This window comes from Rattus norvegicus, chromosome 11, assembly GCF_021556685.1.
Source record: "Rattus norvegicus strain SHRSP/BbbUtx chromosome 11, alternate assembly SHRSP_T2T, whole genome shotgun sequence".
In the NCBI taxonomy this organism is placed as follows: domain Eukaryota; kingdom Metazoa; phylum Chordata; class Mammalia; order Rodentia; family Muridae; genus Rattus; species Rattus norvegicus.
The window spans coordinates 6646963-6656789 of record NC_141544.1 but is presented as its reverse complement, the minus strand read 5'-3'; the positions used below and the strand labels follow the sequence as shown (position 1 = coordinate 6656789).

The window sequence follows — 9827 nt, the reverse complement described above, 5'->3', positions numbered from 1 at the left end:
GTCTCTGTGTCTGTCTCTCTTTCTGTGTCTGTCTCTGTCTCCCTCTCTACCCCTTCCCCTCCCCTTACCACTCCTCTCTCTCTCTCTCTCTCTCTCTCTCTCTCTCTCTCTCTCTCTCTCTCTCTCTCGACATTCAGGGATTGTCCTCAGGGACAAGTGGCAATTTTGCTACCAGTCTTTGGCAATTTTGCTGTGATAAACTCTGAAAACGAAGATGGTCTTCCGAGAAATTCCCTGTTGCTGGCATTTCCAGTACAAGTCTTTTGAATTATCCTTTCTTGGTTTTACAGATTTCCGTTAGTTCGTTTTACCACACCCCACCTATATGCTTTTCTTAGTTTGCTGTCATATAGTGGGAACCTCCGAAGTTCCAAACTCACTTCTTGCCGCGTTCTTCTGCCTGAGAAAATACATAATCTGGAAGCTTGTGCTAAAACTGGACACTTAAAAGTTACTAGTTATTAGAAATCGTGTTTAAATTTAAAAATCATTTCCTCATTTGTGTGGGCTCACCCGACACGTGTAGGCAGTGCTTACTGATTGATCATGGCGCCCTACGCTTCCGACCTCACACAGACCCTGACGAGGATTACTTCCGGTGCTGTGTGACTTATTTCTTCTCCTTCCAATGAAGGTGCAGACTTGAGCCATTTCCGGTGTCAGCACTGAAATGACGTAGTTCCGGTTTCTCACAGGCTTCCGGCATCTAGGTTGAGTCTTTGACATGGGACATCCGGGACACGGCACAGCGTTCCGTCGGGCTGAGCAAGAGGGATCTCTGGTTTGGATTGTTTTCTCTGCCCAGAGCACATGGATTAAATTCACAGACGCCATGAGTCTATAGTGGCTTCTGTGAACTCTTTGTGTTATTATCTTTTCAAATCCTCTTAGTTCTTGGCCGAGTCGCTGACAGCTGCCTCACTCTGTGAACTGGCTGCCGTCGTTCTATTACAGCGATTTGATCGATGTGTCGCCTTCATTTTTAGCTCTCGTAGCTCCATTTTCTGAGAAAGGCTACTTCCCTATGTTCGCATGGCCTCAGGTGTTGGACGCTACCTCTTAGGAGGTTTCAGGCCCTTCTTTTGAGGCCCTGCATCCCTGCAGACAAGGAGCTAAAGTCTTTGAAACAAAATCCAGTAACTACACGGTGGCTTTTTCATGCCTTTTGAGAAATCCGAGGATAAGTCTTTCCACTAGCAGCTGTTCACACACGTTACACTCTCTCTCTTTTTTTTTTTTTTTGGTTCTTTTTTTCAGAGCTGCGGACCGAACCCAGGGCCTTGCGCTTCCTAGACAAGCGCTCTAACCACTGAGCTAAATACCTAGCCCCGCACGTTACACTCTTAAGTCGAGATATCCAACCTGCGTTTTCATCCAAATATCAACAAACACATGAGTTATCAGTAAATTTATTGAAAGAATCACGTATGAGTTTGGACACTCCTTTGTCTCTCTCTCTCTGGAACACAATTTTTCCCCTTTGAAAGTTGAAATTTCTAATTTTATTCAAGTCCATTAACAATCCACATTATTCTTATTTTTTGATGGGAATGACTTTAGTTATCTACAGCCTGACTTGCTCCACCCCCCTCTTTCCATGACTAAAATGAAGGCTATTTTAAAAACAGTTCTGCCTAATGAAAACCTAGTTTTTTCTCTTGTCAAATATTATTTCTTGACTTCAGGATTATTTTTTTTAATACCAATAAGGCACCAACTGTTCTCTAGATGTCTCCCCGCCCCCATATTACTTTATTCTTTGGTAAACATGGGGTGAGCCCCCTCTATTCTCATTATCAAATGCTTCTGATTCAATTTGTGGAAAAAAGCAACCCACCGTCTGTCTTTTTCTAGTGGTTTTCCTTTTTCAGGGAAAGAGAAATACCAAAGCCTGCCTGAGAATTAGGATTTTTCAAAAGTCTCATCTCATTTTGGATTCCAATTTCCAATGTTGACATTCATTAAGGGGAACGGATATGAACTTCCCATCACGGTTTGGATGTGTATTATTATTTCCTGTTATATATATTTTCCTTTGTGACTTGAGACGTAAGCTCCCCACAGACAAAAAGAGCTATCGAACCAAGTTCCCATCTTCCCCTCTCTGTAAGCTGAGATTTCTAAGGCTGAAGAGGACAGTAAAGCAAAATGAAGCGAGTCTGCAGATGTTTTCCACGTACTTCCAAGAACAAGAAACAGAGTTAGACATGTTCCATGAACACGTGTATCAGATGGAACAACGAAACCGCAGGGGCCCTGGCTAGATCTAAAATCCCTGTAAATGGTGTGTGTGTGTGTGTGTGTGTGTGTGTGTGTGTGTATGTGTGTGTGTGTGTGTGTGTAAACCTAGGTGTATATGTATATGTATATATGTATGTCTTAGTGTTTTACTGCTATGATAAGTGTGTGTAAACCTATATATATATATATATATATATATATATATATATACATATACATATATATATATATGTATGTATGTATATATGTATGTCTTAGGGTTTTACTGCTATGAAAAGAAACCATGACCAATGCAAGTCTTACAAGGACATTTAGTTGGGGCTGGCTTACAGGTTCATATGTTCAGTCTATTATCATCAAGGCAGGAGCATGGCAGCATCTAGGCAGGCATGTGCAGGAGGAGCTGAGCGTTCTACATCTTCCTCTGAATGCTGCTAGAAGACTGGCTTACAGGCAGCTAGGGTGAGGGTCTTACAGCCCATGCCCACAGTGACACGCCTACCCCAACAAGGCCACACCCACTCCAACAAGGCCAAACCCCTTAGCAGTGCACTCCTATTTGTCACTATTTGTCTTCAAACTTGAAACTTATTCATAAAACTGTTCAATGTACAACAGGTAACTTTAATGAAATAAATACAGAAGTATTAGAAAAATACACAGGAAGATGTGTGCCTTAGTTACTGTTCTATTGCTGTGAAGAGACAATGTGACCAAACCAATTCATGACAGGAAAAATTAAATTGCCGTCTTACACTATCAGAGGGTGAGTCCATGGACCATCGTGGCAGACACCATGACAGCAGGCTGGCAAGCAGGATATTTACATACATAAAATGGATATTTCATGTATGTAAATTATACTTCAATAAGGCTGCAGAAAAGGCTTGGCCAACTGTGATGCTTGTCGTGTGATTTGCTATTTGTCATAGTTCCTGTGACTTTGATCTTAATAGAAGTGGGTTTTATTACAGATGACTGAGATACCAGGGTAACCAGGCAGGGAGAACACTCCGTTCTGTCAGGGAAAAAAAATCAAGTCAAATTCATTGTCTTTCTTGAGGGTTTTTCTGGTCACAGCTGAGTTGGCTGGAAGTTGGACAGGTATTGGCTGAGAGCAAAGATGGAGAGAGCACAATGTTTACGGGGATAACTGAAGGTTGTGCTCATGAAAGGGGCTGAGTTTCACAGAGTGCAATTGCAGAAGCTCCAGCGGCTGATGGAGCTGGACGCTAGGAGCCTTGCAAGACTGCCATTATACGTTTTGTGATGTCTTGGCCGAGTGTGAGATGAGGCTAGATGAAGTGGAAAAATTTTGGTTTCTTTGGAAATGCACTGTGTCACAGGATGTTTTTCTGGAAGCTATGTTAGGAGAGGATGTTTTGCTGAAGCAGACACATGAGAAGGCATGTGGTATTTAGCTGGAGCACACGCTTGAATGGGGGCAGGATGTTTATGGAGAACATAAATGTAATCGCACAGAGAGGGAGAGGACATCTTTACATTGCAACACCTTGCAAGGCTTCGATGGTCTTTGCTGGTCTTCGTTCCATAATGAGAAATGCACAAAAGAACCTGTGCTATTTGTGCTGCTTCTGGCTGCTTCTGCTGCTTCTTGTTGGTTAGAGCCTTGTGGTCTCTGCCAGGTCAAGGCACTGCTACTGATTCGTGTTTTGCGTTTGCTATTGGACCGTACTGTACCATGAAGATTGGAGTTACCCCAAAGAATTACTTCTAAATAGGTCCACAACTCTCTCCCTTTTCCTATCAACGTTCTCTCTCTGCTACCTCTGGTTGGTGGGCAAGAAGTTTTAAGAACCCTAAATAAAGTAGGTTTTGAAAAAATCTAAGCCTACAGATAGATTCATGGGGTTTGAGAAAGAATTATGTCTCCTGCTGAGAGGAGATGATATGTACGTTGTGACTTTTTGGTTCTCTGGTCTACTGTGACCCATTAAATGGCCAGTGACTTACAGTCTCCCAGTAAGTGTAGCCCACACTAAAATGCTTTTGCTTGGTGTTGGGAGCTGTAGAATGTATTCATTTCTTGTCACATATCCTCGAGTATTCATGTTGGTGACAGTAGTTACTCTTCAGTTCTGCCATACAGGGAAGTGGGTCTATACACTGAGAGAAGAGAGTGGCTGGTGGTGAGTACGTAACATGGGGCAAGAGAATCATTATGGTGCTGGGTCTCTTTTCTTTTTTTTTCCCAACTTGACAATCTGGAGCCAACTGAGAAGAGAGAACAAGTCAAGAACTGCCTCCATTAGATTAGTCTTTGGGTAAGTCTATGGAACATTTTCTTGATTAATGATTGTTGTGGGAGGGCCCACCATTGTGGGCAAGTTCATCAGTAGTCATGTGTAAAAAGAATAGCATTTTAGGCTGTAAGAAATAGTAATGGAGCAAGCCATGGGGAGTGTGGCGGTTTGAATAAGAAAGGCTCCCACAGTCATATATTTGAATATTTAGTTAACAGGGAGTGACAGTATTTTACAGGATTAGAAGGATTAAGAGGTGTGGCCTCATTGGAGGAAGTGGGTGTGTCGACCAGGGTGGGGTTTGAGTTTTCAAGAGCCCCATGCTTTCCCAGAGTCTCTCTCTTTCCCTCTCTCTCTCTCTCTCCCTCCCTCCCTCCCTCCCTCTCTCTCTCCCTCTCTCTCCCTCCCTCCCTCCCTCTCTCTCTCTCCCTCCCTCTCTCTCTGTCTCTCTCTGTGTCTCTCTCTCTGTGTCTCTGTCTCTCTCTGTTTCTCTCTCTCTGTTTCTCTCTCTGTCTCTCTCTGTCCCTCTCTCTCTGTCTCTCTCTCTCCCTCCCTCTCTCTCTCCCTCTCTCTCCCTCTCTCTCTGTCCCTCTCTCTCTCCCTCTCTCTCTCTGTCCCTCTCTCTCTCCCTCCCTCTCCCTCTCTCTCTGTCCCTCTCTCTCTCTCTCTCTCACTCTCTCTCTCTCTCTCTCTCTCTCTCTCTCTCTCTCTCTCTCTCTCTCTCTCCTTACAGAGCAGTAGCTCTCTATTGCTCCCGTGTTATACTCCCTGCCATGATGATAGACCAGACGTCTGAAACTGTAAGGGATCCTCCAATTACATGCTTTCATTATAGTAGTAGCCTTGACCATGGTGTCTCTTCACAGCAACAGAACAGTGACTAAGACAGGGAGCAGGCCAACAAGCAGAGCTCCTTGTTACCGCTTCAAGCTCCTGCTCTGGTTTCCCTCAGTGATGGTCTGTAACCTGTAAGGCAAATAACCCTTTCCTCCCCAAGTTAGTTTTGATCATGGCATTCATCACGGAGAGAAGGAAGCGAACTAGAACGTCACAGGTCAGTACTTGAGCAAGTCTTACCTTTAAATTAAAACAAAGTGTCTATACGTCTCTATTTGTGGTTATGAGGTAAGCGTCTGTGTCTCTACTAGACACACTGTTTCTATAAGACATTGTCTTACTTGGGGTTCCTATTGTTGTAAGGAAACAACATGACCAAAGAGCAAGTCAGTGAGGAAAAGGTTTATTCAGCTTACACTTCTACATTGCTGCTCATCAGCAAAGGAAGTTGGGACAGGAACTCAAACAGGACAGGATCCTGGAGGCAGGAACTGAGGCAGAGGCTATGGAGTGGCACTGCTTACCGTCTTGCTCCTCATGTCTTGATTAGCTTGCTTTCTTATAGAACCCAGGACCACCAGCCTAGGAATGGTGCCCCTCACAGTGGGCTGGGCCCTCCCCACCAATCACTAAGAAAATGCCCTACAGCTGGATCTTATGGACGCATGTTCTCAACTGAGGCGCCCTCTTCTCTGACGACTCTAGCTTGTATCACGTTGGCATAAAATCAGGGCAGTGGTTACAATGTGATTGTCCCATGGGAAGGGTGGCACAAGTAGGAGGTGTGGCCCTGTGGGAGTAGGTGTGGCGTTGTTGGAGGAAGCATATCACTGTGGGGGTGATATGCTTCTTCTCCAACACCATGTCTGTCTAGACGCTTCCATGCTTCCTGCCTTGATGAAAATAGACTAAACTTCTGAACCTGAAAGCCAGCCCAAATTAAATGTTGTCCCTTGGGGTTGGGGATTAGCTCAGTGGTAGAGTGCTTGCCTAGGAAACGCAAGGCCCTGGGTTCGGTCCCCAGCTCTGAAAATAAAAGAACCCCCCCCCCCAAAATGTTGTCCCTTATAAGTTGCCTTGGTCATGGTGTCTTTTAGCAGCAATGAAACCGTCAGACAAGCAGCCAGTATAAAAAATCCCAAATAGCAGAATTAATCAACGATAGAAAGTACTTTCAAGTCCTGCAGTGAGAAACTTATTGTTGAGAGAAGAAACAGCAGTGAATGAGTCCGAGATAAGGTTGTCTCCAAAGACACTCTTGGAGTGTAGATGTGGCTCAGAGAGACCCCATAAAGTGCACAAGGGCTTCTCAGGAGGAGTGAGGAACCGAAAAGCATTTTAAAGTCACGGCAAATGGTATAGGAAAGAGCTCAGCACCTCTGCATTGGAGGCACCGTCAGAAGTTTGCTGATGATAAGCTTTCATGTGAGTAAAAGACAGGAACTTCCTGGGGCTAGTTACGGTAACAGGGCCCACAGGTGTGTAGGAAGTCATCCAGTCGAAGGAGATCAAGGCAAGACAAGCCAGTGCAGGAGCTCTTTGTGGTCATCTAGGGGCATTGAGCAGAGACCTCAAAAAATATTACAGGATGCAACAGAGTCTAACGTGCTCAGGAAAGCTAAACACAGGATCCACGTAACACCTGACATAAGCTCACGACATCCTCATCTTCCCTTTTGAATTACTTTTTACTGATCATACAAAATAATGGGCTTTATGATACTTTCAGGAATTGATAGATATAAACTTAGTTTGGCATTCACTACTCTTGAGTAATCCTCGACAAAATGTCCTCCGGGGAAGCCTCCACCTCACATCCACCTTCTGTAGTGATGTCTTGGCTGTTCTTTAAGGAACCAAAGAGACCAATATGGATGCTGCCCAAGTTCAACTCATTCTAGACCCTTTCTGTTCTTCCTGGTCTCCTGCTTCACTTTTTGAGAACTCCATTTGGAAATCCTTCGTCCCTCAGTGTCCTCTACTCCCTCATGTGTTCTTTAGTCTTTCTTCCACATCCCTATCAATTTAATCTTTCTTACCCTCATCCTGGTCTCTTCTCTGCATGTGAAGGTTGGATGTATTTGAAAAGATGACTTTAGGGGCCTGGAGAGATGACCAATGGATCAAGAGCTCGTCTGCTTTGAAAGAGGACGTGGATTTGTTCTTTGAGCTCACGTCCAATGGCTTCCAACCCACCCTTAATTCCAGCACCAGGGGACCTGACTATTCTTGTCTCTGTGGTCTCCTGTATTCATGCCCTGCCCCCATCCATATAATTAAAAATAATACATCTACAGATGAGAAACAGGTTTCATTAGATTTCGTTAGTCAAACAATCCCCGACCTTCTCTGATTCTGAGTCTGCTTGGATCAGTTCATTGTGTTTCCCCTTGAGTTCCAAGACCACCTCCCTGTTACCTGCCCCTCTTTCCCCAACAGTCTGTTTCTCCCTCAAACATCACCTCAGAGAGTCTATATATGTCTGGCCCCTCTCCACTGCTTCCTAAACATCCATCTTTTTCCCCCCGTGCCATCCCTACTCCTCTAAGCGTCATCTCCAGTTCTTTTCTCTCCCTAAAGACCAGACCAGCTCAGTCCTGTTTGTTTTAGTCTATGTGACATCAGATTTACTGTTCACAGCCTTGACCTTTCCGGCTACCTCTCCATGTTCCATCCACCACAGTCCGTCTCCTCCACCAAAGTGTTCACACACAACACGTCACATCACACATTTTAATTTTTAGAGCAAAAACAAATTCCACTGGAAAAGATACTGGGGTTGTCAAAGGCCCTTTTGCACCTGAAACACAGAAAAGCAAACATTTTCCCCCCAATCCTATAAATTCCCCATCTATGTCCCCCACACTTTGTGAATTTCACCTTAACAGATCTTTTCCATCAGATTAAACACATAGATGTGGACGTCGCCATCACACTTGATGAAGTACACGGAAGGCTTGGATTGAACTTGGTAAATGACTTTGCCGATCTTTTTGGACCCGTCGCTTCTGGTGAACTGCACACATTGACCTGTTAAGATGTCGCTGTCAACGTCTGACTTCACCTCTGCTGGAGGAGTCTCTGGAATGATACGGAGGTTACCTTCTGTGTAATCATCCAGGAGCTGGTAGATGTATAGGACTGGATCTTTCTCGTAGGTGATGTAAAACCAGTCCTTCATGATCGGCACCTGGGCTAGGACCAACCCTCTCCAGTTGTCCTTAGAGCCATGTTTGCCCTCTAATTTATGCTCCACAGCTTGGGTAACTATGGCACTTGTGAGATGGGTGTCTTTCACTTGAGGAAACACTACTGGTGAGGCAATACCTTAAGCTTTAAAATCCTCTCATCGCTGTGAAGGTCAAGTCCATAGACACAGTCAATTCCATCATACTTGACCAGATAGAGAGAGGGATTTGTTGGCAGTTGATCTAGAATGATGGCCTTCCATTGGGTGACAGGCTCATCACGTTCCTTCAATCCGTGGGAAATTCTGCATCCCACAATGTTCCCCAGGGACTGGGAAGAAAGCCTCCTCCTCCTCTTCTTCTGGAAGGATGGTGTGCTCATCCTCCTCAGATACATCCTCTTCTTCATGGCTGTAGACCTAGTGTGGTCGGCCACAGATCTATTGGTCAACTGTCTTGTGGCTATCGTTCTGTAATCAGGCTTCATACTTGCGCATGGCCTGGGTTTGAAGAGCTCACCTGCTTAAACCAGACAAAATGCTATTGCCTCTGTCATATGAGTGCATGCAAAATTAGTGGGGATGGGGTAGGGAGGGCACTGGGCCAAGGCTCTTGTCTAAGAGAACTTTGGAGTAGGTGAGGAAGGCGATGGTAAACAGGTTGGAGCATCTGTATCTAATTCTGTCGTACTCAGAAGTTCGTAGGAGGGCTGGGCAATGGTGGAGCACACCTTTAATTCCAGCACTCAAGAGGCAGAGGGAGGCAGACCTCTGTGAGATCAAGTCCAGTCTGGTCTACAGAGTTAGTTCCAGGATAGCCAAAGCTACCCACAGAAAAAACCTGTCTCAAAAATCAAAATCAAAAGTTTAAAGGGAAATGAACAAATGGTTCTCTACAGCTAAGAATAACATATTCAGACACATTTCTTCATCTCGAGGCACTTTGCCTCTGCTGAGGAACCTCTCCTTGAATGGCTATGTCAGTGTGGTTTTAAGTATCCCTGTCCCCACTTTAATCAAGCAGAACAGAGAAAAGATAGCAAAGGAGCCAGAAGGGTGGCCACACCCCTCTTCTACCCTCTAACTATGAGCTATGTGGCAACATTCACAAGTATCTGCCCAGAGACAAAGAAGACCAGTCCTCTGGCTTTCTGTATTGTGCATCCAGACTCAGCCCCAGGTTTATTCCTCGAAGCTGTTGCATCTTCGATTGCAACAAGAGTCTTTTATCTAGGAAACAACAGCCATTTAGAAATAATATCTCCTGGGGTTGGGATTTAGCTCAGTGATACAGCACT

The 9827-nt window shown here is 44.7% G+C and overlaps 1 pseudogene; it reads right to left on the bottom strand.

Moving 5' to 3' along the window:
• Nucleotides 1-8223: 8223 nt before the first annotated feature.
• Nucleotides 8224-9036, bottom strand: LOC148002448 (Y-linked testis-specific protein 1-like; annotated as a pseudogene).
• Nucleotides 9037-9827: the final 791 nt, after the last annotated feature.